This window comes from Anguilla rostrata, chromosome 6, assembly GCF_018555375.3.
Source record: "Anguilla rostrata isolate EN2019 chromosome 6, ASM1855537v3, whole genome shotgun sequence".
NCBI lineage: Eukaryota > Metazoa > Chordata > Actinopteri > Anguilliformes > Anguillidae > Anguilla > Anguilla rostrata.
The window spans coordinates 4713330-4726825 of record NC_057938.1 but is presented as its reverse complement, the minus strand read 5'-3'; the positions used below and the strand labels follow the sequence as shown (position 1 = coordinate 4726825).

General features: G+C 50.9%; 1 protein-coding gene across 3 annotated transcripts in view; it reads right to left on the bottom strand.

Moving 5' to 3' along the window:
• Positions 1 to 10529, bottom strand: part of tnr (tenascin R (restrictin, janusin)) — a 177871-nt gene extending 167342 nt beyond the window's left edge. For 2 of the 3 annotated variants that reach the window (XM_064341668.1, XM_064341667.1), the window contains exon 1: positions 10191 to 10528. The gene's annotated coding sequence lies outside the window, so the exon portion shown is untranslated. Of the gene's footprint in view, positions 1 to 10190 lie in introns of all 3 variants that reach the window. The other variant, XM_064341665.1, reaches the window with a different exon arrangement.
• Between the last annotated feature and the right edge of the window lie 2967 nt (positions 10530 to 13496).

The following is a 13496-nucleotide window of genomic DNA, read 5'->3' as shown; positions in this document are numbered from 1 at the left end:
GAACAAGGGTTAAACAAGAGTGCTTTATTCATCACCTATCCTTCTGACCTTGTTCAGCTGATGCACCTGTACCTGCAGGTCGATCAATGATTTTGAAATATATAAGAGAAAAAAAATCAAAATCGGCACTGTTAAAGGTCACTGTTTTTTTTTCTTCTTTTTTTCTGCACAAACCTTGATTCACTCCACTACACAAAGTCAATACGCGTTTGGATCAGGGCAACATCAAGTGGGAGGAGAAGAAATGATATTTCATTTCATTCTCAAGGATTTGTAAAAAAAAAAAAAAAAAAAAACATCAATTATTCATTTCATATGTGTTCCTGAGCACACAGAATAAATGTGTAACAGGTGTTGTTCAACAGTCGCTTTACTCCGTTAGGCCTTTGACTGAACATTCTGGACTTCCTTTAATAAACAGCTTGACTGGAACGAAACACAATGTCCTGTGCTTAATAGGGACTTGTAGAGCGCAGCGGTGTACACGGTGACGGAGGGAAAGACGAGCTCGGCCGCGTCTGCAGGCTGCCCTGACCCGGCTCGCGTAATGAGAGATGTGTATGCGGACCGGAGAGCCCGTCGCCGGGCTTTTAAAATGCTGATCAGATCCGGGCTTTCTGGGAGGGGAGCGCCCCCTCGCCTCCTCCAGTCAGGGGCCCCGCTGTCGGAGCGCCGCCGGGGCGCTACCTCTCCCGCGCTAACGAAAGGACGAACCGCCGCGATCAAACGCTCTCCCTTTCGCCCCCTCCCCGCTGCCCCCCACCCCCACCAACTGATCTCCAGGATCACCGGATAGGCCTCAGCCTTCTGATTTGATCGCGCGGGGGGGGGGTTTTGGGGGACTGCTGACAGCCAACGGAGCAGCCTCTCTCTCTTTCTCTCAAGCGCTAGCATAGCGGCGTGCAGAAGATCCCAGACATCCCAGGCAAAAAATCCAAAAATCTTCTGCTCCCTACCTCTCTGCACTAGCAATAGGAGAGCATTAGCAAACCTTCCTCGAGCGTCCTTGCAGCGGGACGATGGCAGGCGTGCCTTCGCCTCTGATTTATTTCCTTTAATCTCACACAACGTGCGGGTAAGGTCCCCCCCCCCCCCCCCCCGCCAGTGCACACATGACCGCGGCGCGCCGCTTTACCGGAGACGGCGGTAGCCTTCCCGCCAGCAGACCGAGCCGAGCGGTAACGGTGAAGGAAGTGCGCGCGCGGCCCCGCGCGGGGCCAGGGGGGGAGGGGAGGGGGGTCGGCGCGTCCGTCAGAGGAAGCGTAGCGTAGCGCCCGCGGTGGAGCGGTCTGGCCCTCTGATCCGGCGCCGCTCGCTCTTAAAACCGCGCCTTTGATCCCAGCCGCCTTACCGACTCCCCGCTCCGCAGCGTCTTTGGCGTCTCTTCGGCTAAGCCCCGCGGCGGCTAATCGCGCTTTCGGCAAAGCAGTCGTCGGCGATTTTGTTCGTCTTGCGATATCCACCACCCGCGCCCCGCGCCCGAAAGCTGAGTGGGGGGGAAGCGGGGACGGTGTCTGACGCACTCTTTCCTCCTGTGGACTGTGCAAAGCGGGTTGGGATGGAACTGGCAGCACCAGGCCTCGCTACGCGGGAGCCGGTCCTCCATCTGCTCCCGCAGATGGCCGCCGTCAGCCGCTAAAGCCGCTGGAAGGCCAGCAGGAGGCCAGCCGCGCGGCCCGACGGCGTCCCCGCGCGCTCGCAGAAACGGAAAAAATTATAATAATAATCCGCGAGAAAAAGCGGCGAAGGCCGAGCGATTCGCCGGTTCCCTGAGCCTCGACGCGCTCGCCGTGATGCCCCCCCCCTCCTCCCCGCCAACGGGGACGCATCCTTTCTGATTCCAAAATCAATTAACGGCAGAGGGTGAAAAAAAAAAACAAGGGAGGGAGGGAGGGAGGGAGGGAGGGGGGGATGGAGGGAGAGAGAATGCATGGAATACCAATGCGTCCGCACGCTGCCTAACCGGAATCGACTGCTGCTCATCTCTCAAATTATGTTTATCTGATTGGCCCACCGCCGTGGGGGGGGATCCAGGAAGCGGCGGACCGCGGTTCGGGTGACCGGCGGTTAAGAGAGGGGCGTGGCCGTCGGGGGGCGTCTCCCCCCGGGGAAAATCGATGATGTTTGTTTAATTATTGGGCGAATTTAATCAGCGTCCCCGGCTGTAATTACTTACAACTGCCCCGCAGCTATTAAAAGCGAACTTCCGACAAGCCATTCGCAAGCGGGCGATAATTAACTCCGCCCCCTCGCAAGCCGCCGCTCGCTCGGCACCGATGACCCGGACGGCGGCCGAAGCAAGCCGGTTTCTCCGCCGTCGCCGGCCAGCGAATCAGGAGTCACAGGCCCGTTGCGGATCGCGTCTTTTACCGGTATGGATCTCGCGTCCCGTCGATGGTCCCTTCTGACAGGAGTAACTAAGTGTACTGCGGACGCAAGTGCTTTTAAGGGGAAACGGGGTACCACCGCTATCTGAAATCCATACTGTGTGCTTTAATCAGTGGTGTGGAATGGATTGGAAGGGGATGTCTGAAAACTACTTCCCAGGATTGAAAGTGTGAAAGTGTGATTGAAACATTTTATCATTTATTTATTTTTGTACAGTCTGTTAAACCGTACTGTTTCATACTGTTTGTTTTGCTCTGTGGTTTATAACCAGCACCAAAGAAGATTCATTTATAAGTTGAGTAAGTCAAAACCTACAGTTAAAGGTCAGTTAATATTCAAAATGAAGCAAACACACAAATTTATTTCTTAGCCTTGGTGAGCTAGAGTATCGCCTGACATTAAACCACGTTTGTTCAGGAAACAAACATGTCTCTTCCTCTTCCCATTTTTTAATTTTTAGCATGAGAAGCGTTAACAAACATGGGCTGAAAGATTCTCACGAGTAAACATTCTGTAAGTTCTGGCCCTCGGTCCTGGACCTCGACAGCTGCAGATTCTGTTTGTTTTCGCTCACACTCAGCTCTTGATTGACCAATTAGAGCCGTCGGTTACACAACAAACGCGCCTCCCCTGCTTTTCTTGGGTCTAAATTAGCTGCTAATTTTGTTGTGACCATGCACTTCCACAGGTCCAGGACCGCCGCTCTAAGCAAAACAGTCGGCACAGTTACGAGAATACGCCTCGTCTCTCTTTTGCTTGGTTTCCACCAGACACGATGGAGCGTTGTGCAAAAGACTTCATGGACAGAACATACATGTGCTCGAAAACAGCATTTGAAAATCAATAACGAATAACTAATGAACAACCGGACGTGATGAAGACTATTTTGAGAATGTGGGGGAGGGAAAGAAGCTCGCCCACTCAATCGGGGCAGTTGCGTTGCGTATAAGCTTAAAAAAAAAACCAGCGGCGCAAATGAGACATCATTCAATCCAGTTGGGCACAGATGGGACCTTCGCTGAAGCACTTATTCATTTTACTCCTTAATCACATGTCAATCAACAGGCGGTCCCCACCGCAGCCTCTGCTGTCGACGGCGCATGTTAATGCCTGAGCAGGTGCAGGAGAGAGAGAGAGAGAGAGAGAGAGAGAGAGAGAGCGAGAGAATGAAAGAGAGAGAGAGAGAGAGAGACAGAGAGAGAGAGCGAGAGAGAGAGAGAGAGAGAGAGAGAGAGAATGAGAGAGGTGTAGAAAAACAGAGTCTAACGTGAGTCTTCTGAAAAGGAGTCTGCAAACCCTACTTCTGGAGAGTCGCAGGGTCTGCTGGTTCTCTTGGTTATCCGGCCCTTGGTTGATCGACTCGGTCACTTGGTGACACTTGGTTGGTTTCTCGAACTTGACAGACCGCTGATTTTGGGGTGGAGAGAAAACGCTAAAGCCTGTGGCTCTCCAGGACCAGGGCGCTGAGATGGTCTGATAGTCCGCTCACCCAACTGTGGTGTGGGTGTGTGTGTGTGTGTGTGTGTGTATGGGGGGGGGATGGCTGAAAGTTTCCATGCAGCAGAAGAGGCCATCACTTCTGATTTGCCGATTAGAGGACAAGCGCTCCAGATTGAGGAGTGTCAGGGTGCGGGGCCTGAGCTGAGCGGCAGTACCGTCACCGGCTGGCCGATAAGGAGGCGTCCGTATCGGCGACCGGCGGCGCCGCGGCGGAAACACCTCTTCTCCGCGGCGCAGGTAAAATCTCTCGCGCAGAGATGGCAATCTCTCAACACAAGCTCCCGGTGTTCAGCGGCGGCCTGGATCGGACAGGCTGGCCGTGAACCCTGTCTCCGTCTCTCGCCTCACCCCGGGAAAGGGGGGGGGGGGGCGATAAGACGGGCCGGATTTCGCGCATCTCCCCCGGCCTGGCATTTAAATCTTTACTCATGTGGAGGGCCTCTCGGGGGACGTGAAGACCTTTCAGACGGAGCCTTCCGCTCGCGTGGCGGGGGGGGCGGGGGGGGGAGGAGAGGGACGCCGCACCGGCATACTGAACACCTAGAATAACCCAAACCTGTCTCAGCCGGCGGTCACCGACACGCAAACCAAAAAAAAAAAAAAACATGCTAAAATGGCCGCTTCTATTCCTATTGTACCGAAACAGTGCCGTTTGTACAGAGCCGTTCTCGTCTCAGGAACATACCCGGGAACACGGGTCTCGGTGCTGAAGAGATATGCTCTGATAAAAAGGTCACGGTATCGGCTATAAGCTAATAAAGACACACGTTCTGCATGACAAGCGATAATGTGGTTAACGTCTTTTCGCAGATTTCAGTTGTCTCTCTCTCGTCACCCACGCTAGCTGAGGCGTGCGTGCTCTCCCGTACGCTAGTGCACAGGCCGGCGACCGTCATCCGCACAATAGGCCCCACGGTGAAGCCCCTGCAGTTCGGAGGTGAGACGTATTTCAGACTTAAGGCTGCGGGCGCCTGTTGTATTGTTGGGAGTTAATGGAACCCAAGGAACCTTGACTGGCTTAATCTCACAGTACTGCATAGGAGTCACACTCACTGCATAGGCTCAGAGCTATAGTGTCTACACCATAAGGCAGTAGGGCAGTGTAGTATCATGGGTAAGGAGCTGGTCTTGTAACGTAAAGGTCACAGGTTCGATTCCCAGGTAGTACCCTGGAGCAAGGTACTTAACATGCATTGCTTCAGTATACATCCTGCTGTATAAATGGATACAATATAAACGCACTGTAAAGTCGCTCTGGTTAAGAGCGTCTGCTAAATGCCTGTGATGTAACATAATGTAATAAGGCCTGGCTGTGTGTGAGATGAGTTCCTAGTCACGGTTAACCCACAGTTATTTACACAGATATTTATACAGCTGGAGAGACATATCTATAAAAACTCTGGGAAAAAATGAACTACACATCAACCCCAGCAACTAAGAGCTAATAATCACTGCGGGAAGAGCAAAGCCACCCACGCCTGCTCTATCCGAGCAGCTATCCTCTCATCCACACGCCCCTGTGGCGAAACCCGCGCTGCCAGCTATGAGTGACACCTGTCAGTCATCCTGAAGGGCATCGCATGAGGTCTCTCATCAGCCGAGCTCCCCCCGGGCGCTCTGAAATTGAGCGGTCTTTTCTCAAGGTGACTAATGACTTCCTATTAGGAGGGCCTTCCTCTTTCGACAGCGGCAAAGTGGAGGGAAAATGTGTTTAAAGAAAAGGGGGAGGGAGGGGTTTCTGGGGGGGGGTCAGAATTTCATCCCCGGGGCTACGGAGAGAAAATCATAAGGGGAAGAAGAATACGGCAGAAAAACAGAGGAAAAGGGAGAAAGGACACTGAGGAAGCAGCCGTGGAGGAAAACGTCCGCCCTTACGCATCGCTGGCCTCAGTGCTGCTCCTGTTCCAATGAAAAGCAGGCGGTTATGAGGACTTCCTGTTTGCTTCCCGAAAGCAAGTCACCCTTCGCTTCCGTCGCCGTCGTATTCGACGACACCCCTCTCCGAGTTTCGCCGCAGTCGGCTGACCGGCGCCGGACCGGTCGGCGCCAGGGGTCACCCGTTCACCGTCCCTCATCGAACCCGAATTACCGGGGACCTCTACCGTCCTTTCGGGGCGACCAGGCGCCCCCCTCGTCTGGCTGATGAGGTTTTTTCACGGCGCCGATCGGACCGTAATTCACTCCGATCAACCCGAGAGGTTTTAATCCTGAACCAAGGCCCTCTGCCAGGCTACTGTAAATCACCATAGAGGTCCCGCTGATTTATGGGTACTTCCTATTTCCTGCGGGTTTATGGCGCGATCAATTGCCCGGTTAGTTTGGGGCATGATCAAATGTGGCTGACAAGACGAATGCACTTCGTCACTCAGTAGTTTATAACTGCGCTTTTTTCCCCCCCTCCGCCATCGATTGCTGATCCCTACTGCTCAGCACTGCCATACAAGCCAGGGCACTTCTAATTTGTCTCAGATTGTCGAAGTCCTGACCGCTGAACCTCCCAACTTGTTGCTTGCCGTCCGCCATCTCTGCGGCACAGGCCCCGCAGCCCCGCGGACAGGCGCGGCACGCTCTGCCGCAGGAGAGCACCGGTGAAGGGAAACAGCGCCGATTCAGCCGGTGTAATTAAAGACCTTTTAAGTGCAGTGTTGCCTCGCACGGCTGTTGCTCGGTAACACCGGAATCACATCACAGTCAAGCAGGTGCACTACAACTCCCCCTGCTGGCCATGAAAAGCATGCACGTAAAAGTGGAATTTTATCATCTCGCGCCAACACTGAAATGGGGGGGGGGGGGGGGCAGGTGGTTGGAGCGGAACAGAGCAGGGGGAGGGGTGGTGGTGGGGACAGGGAGATGAAACCGAAAAGTTCAGGCGTAAAATTAGGCTTGGAAATTTCTAGCATTTTTTCCAGGCTTGCAGCATTACAGGTGGACTTAGATCTGCACAGGGCCCATGGCACATTTATCACACAGATTGAGCCACTGACAGGATGGATGAAGGCCAACTTAACTTGACCAGACAGTCATTCATTTGAGGGTATTTGTGTCACCTTGAAAGGGCCCATAAATAAGGCTTCTCTTCTTTCCCCAGACCATCACAGTTAAGGACTATCCTGATTATTGCGATGCATTGCCTTTTAGGCAATAACACGAGTAGAAGTTCAACAGCGCATGATATTTCATTTATCCTTCGATCAATTCAACATATTGTCGTTGATTGAAAAGACAGGAATGAATTAGATCATGCAATTTGGTTTTACAATAAGTACACAGCAATGCATGACTGGTAAAATGGAATACATTTTGCAGTGTGAACACAGGCAATGGATTTTAACAAAAATTTTCCAGATTGAGTCGATGCAAATTTGGAGCTCTGTATAATTGCCTCAGCATTTAAGCAGAAATAAAAAACTTCACAAACGCAATAATTTCTTGCCCTTACTGAAAAATAAGTCATTCCCAGGATTGAGATATTTATGCAAATTACTCAGTTCTGCATAGATCAACATAATTTTGCAGTTAGGCTCCACATTGGCTCTCAGGTAAATATTAATATTTCACAGGGTAAAACGCCTCTGTGCGAGGGAATCAAATTGAGCAACAGAATAAACAAATAAATAAATAAATAAATCCTGCTGCTGCCGTCTCGCAGTTCTGCATCTCTGGGACTGCTTTGAAGACTTTATTGAGCTCACATTTAGTGGATGTTATGAGGCTCCATAGCCTCCTAAGACCTGCCAATTCATTATTGTCCCTTGTGGGGGACAGGAGTCTCTGGTCTTAGTCTCAAGAACCCAATATTCTAAGACTCTGACATTCAATAAAAATTATACATATATATTTTTTTTCTTATATTTTCACTGGAACATGTTTTGCATAAGACACTTGTCTTATGTCAAAAGGATTAAAAAATACTGAACTTTTTTTTTCTGCAAGATGTCAGAAGGATAAGACAGAGAGCCGTCAGGCGACGCGGGCAGGTTATCAGTCCCGCTCATCATCCTCACAATAGAAATGACAGGGAAGATAACCCGACTTCTGGGTGGATTTCCTTACCCACTCACTACCAGCTCAAAATCATGCATTTATTTATTAATTCATTATTTTCTTTTCCATTTCGGCTGAAAGACATTTGAAATCTTTTGACTGCCACCCGCCCAATGAATCCGCCTTTAAAACGGACCCTTTGGTTGGATTAGCCCTGCCTGGGTAATGGAGTCAGGCTTAATGGACAGGAGGCAGCCGGGAGCAGAGAGAACGTTATCAACGCGTTCGGCGGCACAGAGAGCTTTGAATCCTGCGCTGGAAACGAGTGACATTCGAACAGAAGAAAAGGAGCAGCCCAACTCCGAGGAGCAGAATGTGTACATGAGACTCATTACGTTTTACAACCCGGGTCTGTATTATTTTTAATGGGAGGATGTTCCTGTTTCGCCACGACTGCACAGCTCAGCACTATTCCCAGAAACGGTCGCTCTGTGGCAAATCTGCCAGTCTAACCCGACTAAAGGTAGACAATGCAGATCTGAGGAAGAAAACATAAATAGATAGCAAAACACTGTGTGTGTGTGTGTGTGTGTGTGTGTGCGCGCGTGTGTGAGAGAGAGAATGCATACATGTTTGTTTGTGCATGTGTTTTAGTGTGTGTGTGTTTGTGTGTGTGTGTAAGCAAGCATGTATGTGTGCTTGTGCATGTGTGTGTTTGTGTGTGTGCGTGTGCATGTGTATGTGTGAGTGTGTGTGTTCACGTGTGTATTTGTGCGCGTGTGTGGGTGTGTGTGTGCGTGTGTGTGTGTCTACTTGTCTGTTTGTGTGTGTGTGTGTGTGTGTGTGCGTACGTTTGTATTAATTAATTTGCACAGCCGCAGCAGAAAATAATCTGATATATTGAAGATGTCAAAGGACACTCCCAGTGACTCACTTTTAATCTCATAAAAAATCATCTGCGGCTGCCGACCCCCAGCCGCCCGCTCGCCGCCGACCCGCTCACTGACTTTGACAAATTAGACACTTACTGCAGGAAAAATGACAACATCCTGCCCGGAGTGACAACGCAGCGCAGAACAGCGGCCGCACGGAAAAGGCACTGGCTGAAAATACTCCACATACAACACGCCTGTCAAGCCGCTGGAGGACGCCTCACGGCACCCTTCTTAAAATGTAAAACGCAAAGTAAAACAATTTTTTTTTCTTCTCCTCGCTAGTAGACGCGCTACGATGTTTCATTACAATCTGATGTATGACCGATGTCCGGGTTGCAGGTTCGTTAGAAGATGCACTGTGACCGTTTTAGTCACGCGGTGGTAAGACGCACAGCCCTGCTCAAATCACGGCAAAGGGAAACTTTTCCCATCGCGCGCTGAACCGAAAGAGCAAAGTTTCGGTCGGGTCGGTTCCTCTGGTCGCCTTTGGCAACGCGGACCGCCCTTTTTAACAGCAACACTAATGTCGACTCGGGCTTCACCCTGTCCTGTCAGTGTTAGGCACTTGTTAGCCTGGACTACTGAGCTGGAGTTGTTCTCACAGCCCGCTCAGTGGATGTTGTTAGGAAGTGATCCCCAAGTTTCAGTTTCTCCTGATCAACCTGTGGTCCAACGTTCACTTAGGCAGCATGCATGTCTAGTCAGGTCCAATCAGCCTCTGTATAATTGAAATGCGTGGAGTCGATACCCTCCGCCACTTGCCTCCGCACCTCCGCTGAAACTCGCGTCTCAGCAATACGTACGGCCGGGGCAGGCTCAGCAAGATACGGCCACAATCGGTGCGGACACTCCCGGTTGGCATTACATTACATTACATTACATTATAGGCATTTAGCAGACGCTCTTATCCAGAGCGACGTACAACAAGTGCATAGGTTTCATGATGTAGAGGCGCAAAAGAAACACTAGAGTGTTTGGTATTGCCAAATTACCACCAGAACTCTCACGGCACACGGCGGTGGGGCAGATCGGCGTTCGGTCAGTTTGGTAACAAGCTGTCAAAAAAAAAAAAAAAAACGGCAAAAACACACAGAGCCCTTCTCTCGTTAACCCCCTGAATCGGGCTCAGCCCGTCTGGTCCAGGAGGACCCTCCCAGCACCCCGACACCCGGCTGAATAAGAGGACGCTTTTCAAGTTTCACTTTCGGGCTGCCGGAAGCGAGCTGGAAGCGCAGCGTGCGGCTGGGCTCCAACGCACACAGCCCGGAGCCGAAGGGGAAGGGGCTTTACTCAGCTCTTCTACCCGGCAGCGTCCGGCTCCTCGGCAGTTAGCGTTAGCGACGCGCTTCGTTAGCGCCCGAGCCCGCGCGGGGTCTAACTTACCCGGGGTGACGGGCGTCCGCGGTCCCAAGGGATGATTCCTCCGCCGCTCTCTCCTCTCTCTCTCTCTCTCTCTCTCTCTCTCTCTCTCTCTCTCTCTCGCTCCTCGGCGGTCGGCTGTGAGGCTGGACTGCGGTCGCTCCCCTCCTCTCTCGCTGTCCGGGTGCTGGCTGGCCGGGGGTCTCCCAGGCGCGCGTCGGAAAAAGAGTGCGTGTCGATCAGTCAGCCGCGGGGACGGCGAGCCCACGTCATTACCCCCCCAAAGCCTCCGATCCGCGCTTCCTCTCTCGCTGCCTGTCGCGGCTGCAATGGGGAAGCTGAGCCGTGTGTGCGCTCCTCCGATCTCTCTCTCTCTCTCCTCTCTCTCTCTCTCTCTCTCCTCTCACTCTCTCTCTCTCTCTCTCTCTCTCTCCACTCTCCTTCTCTCTCCCCCCCTCTCTCTCTCTCTCCCCTCTCCCTCTTCTCTCTCTCTCTCTCTCTCTCCTCTCCTCTCTCTCTCCTCTCTCTCCTCTCTCTCTCTCTCCTCCTCTCTCTCTCCCTCTCTCTCTCCTCTCCTCTCTCCCTCCTCTCTCTCTCTCTCTCCCTCTCTCTCTCTCCTCTCTCTCTCCCCCTCTCTCTCCCTCCTCTCTCTCTTCCTCTCCCCCTCTCTCTCTCTCTCTCTCCTCCCCTCTTCCCTTCTCCTCTCTCTCCCCCCTCTCTCTCCTCCCTCCCTCTCCCCTTCTCTCTTTCCTCTCCCCTCTCCGCTCTTCGTGTATTGATCCTCCTCGGTGCCGTGCCGTGCCTTGCTTTGCCGAGTGCAGCCTCTAGCGGGCAATCCGCTCCCAGCTCCTCAGAACCCGGGTCGGCCGGATCCTCACGGCTCGGTGCGCGGCTCAGGGGGGGGCGGGGGTGGGGGGGGTGGGGGGCATAAGACACGGCTCCTGGGACACTACCGACGGCGAGAGACGGCGGGGGAATCTCGCCGTGCCGGAAACACCACGCGGCAGACGTACTGCGCGCGTATTCAAACCCGCCGAATTGCATCCTGGGCCGCCGGACAGCCGCGCTCAAAATGTTTGTTTTCTCGGTAGGCGTCGGGCTGCCTTAAAGAGAGGAAGACGTGTCAGGCAAGCCTGGTGGCGAGCCTTTAATGATCATCGTAGCGGCGCGGCTGTCCAACAAACACAGCGAAGCGTTTGTCCCTGAGGTTTTCTGATCAACGTTAACCATGAAAGAAAACGTTCATGATAACTTATACTGCACGTGTGCATGTTTCCGTTGCTTGACACATTGATGCTAAAGAGGTGTTTAGTTGTATTAGCTGCCATGTATTGTTTATACTGAGACTGGCTCTGTAGTGTACAGCAGATATAATATCCGTATATTGCATGCAGTATGTGCATGAAGTGCAGGTCTCTGCGCAATCCTTATTTACATACACTCACCCCTGAAGTGCATTCCTAAAGTTATCTTAAGGTGATGTTATTATTATTTCTTTTAAGGGTAATCTACAGTTGAATTCCCTGGGGTTTAATTAAGCAAACAGAATGATATTTTCAAAGCAATAGGAAAAGCCTTGAGAAATGTTTGCTGATTGTGTTTACACATGCCAGGCAAATTAATAATGCACATAAACATGTAAAAGGCATCCCACCCAATCATCAAGAACTTTCTTAGGACAAGTTAGTAAGTTTTAATTCCACCCACCTTATGGCATATGCAACCTAATATTAATATATCCATACAAATATCACATTTTCTGTAGGAAATGTGATAAATGATAAATTTACAGTGATCAAAAAGTGTCGGTACATTGCTAATTTTAATATCTGCGATTTTGTGAAATGTGGAGAAATATGCATCTGAAAAGTAGTAAAATGTTCTTTCTGAACGAAGCAATGTCATTAGGTTTCTCTCAGTCAAAGGTAATACTCACGATACGCTCATGAGATTAAGTGCCTATTAGGTGGTGCACAATAAAAATCCTTGGCATGTGGTAAATAGAATTAGCATAAAATTAACTGAATTTATTATTATGAATGTATTAATTTAGCACAAATGTCTCCGATTCTGACAGCCTATTCCCAAGCGCAATCTTATCGTGTATTCCAGCATCTCAGAGCCAGTGCTAATGGCAAAGCATCCCGTAGCAGAGGAACATAGCCATTATCCCAAATGAGGTCTGCTAATTTAACTGCCAAGACCAATTTCAAACAAGACGATATTTCAGTTTGCATAACAATTTGTGTATTACCGTCCGTGCATATTAACAGAGAAGCTATTCTGTTTGGAATCAATAAGGGAAAAAGGGCATTATTTTTTAAATAATTATTTCATTTATTTATTTATTTTTTTAATAAAAACTAGTTCCTCCTTATTTCTAGCATATATTTACTGCAATATCCACTCAGGAATGACCAACAGCAGACCCAAGATGTCTTTTTCACTGTGTGTTACTTTAGCTCTTGTGCTAATTATTTCCCCGGCAGTCCCCAAAATGAAATGCATCCCAGTGTCTGAACCCTCCCTGCGTCCCTCCACCGGTCTCATTTTCGCTGCTTTCATCGAGGTGGAGGCCCTGCGCTGTAGATTACAGGGCAGCCAGGGCAGCGCTGCTTCCTGCTGTCAGCCTGTTATCAGACGCCTGTACAAACTCCTGCCTCAGCAACTTCTCCTCACGCGGTCATCCCTCGCAGTCCTACGATCCGTGTCCTGCGCCATATAAACGCTGATTAAAGGATGTAGGATATGGTACGTAGGTCATAGGGCATAGGAGATAGGGTGTAGGACTAGGGCATAAAGTGTAGGGCATAGGGTGCAGGATTTAGGGAATAGGGTACAGGGTGTAGGGCGTAGGGTGTAGGGTGTAAGGCATAGGGTGCAGGGTATAGGGCATAGGGTGTAGGACACAGGGCATAGGGCATAGGGTGTAGTGCATATGGTGTAGGGTGTAGAGCATAGGGTGTATGGCATTGGGCCTAGTGTGTATGGCATAGGGTCCAGGGTGTAAGGCACATGGTGTAGGACATAGTGCCTAGGGTGTAGGGCCTAGAATGTAGGGTATAGTGCCTATGGTATAAGTCATAGGGTATAGGGTGCAGAACACAGGGCATAAGGTGTGTGGTATAGGGCCTAGGGTGAAGGGAATAGGGTATAGTGCATATGGCCTAGGGTGTAGCGCATAGGGCCTATGGCATTGGGTGTAGAGCACAGGTGAAATGTACGCAGCTCTAAATGTATTAAGGGTTTTGGCTGAGGGAGAAATTATATATCTGACAGGTCAGTGAGAGGACATGATAGCTCCTCATGCAGTCCTATATCAATGAGTCT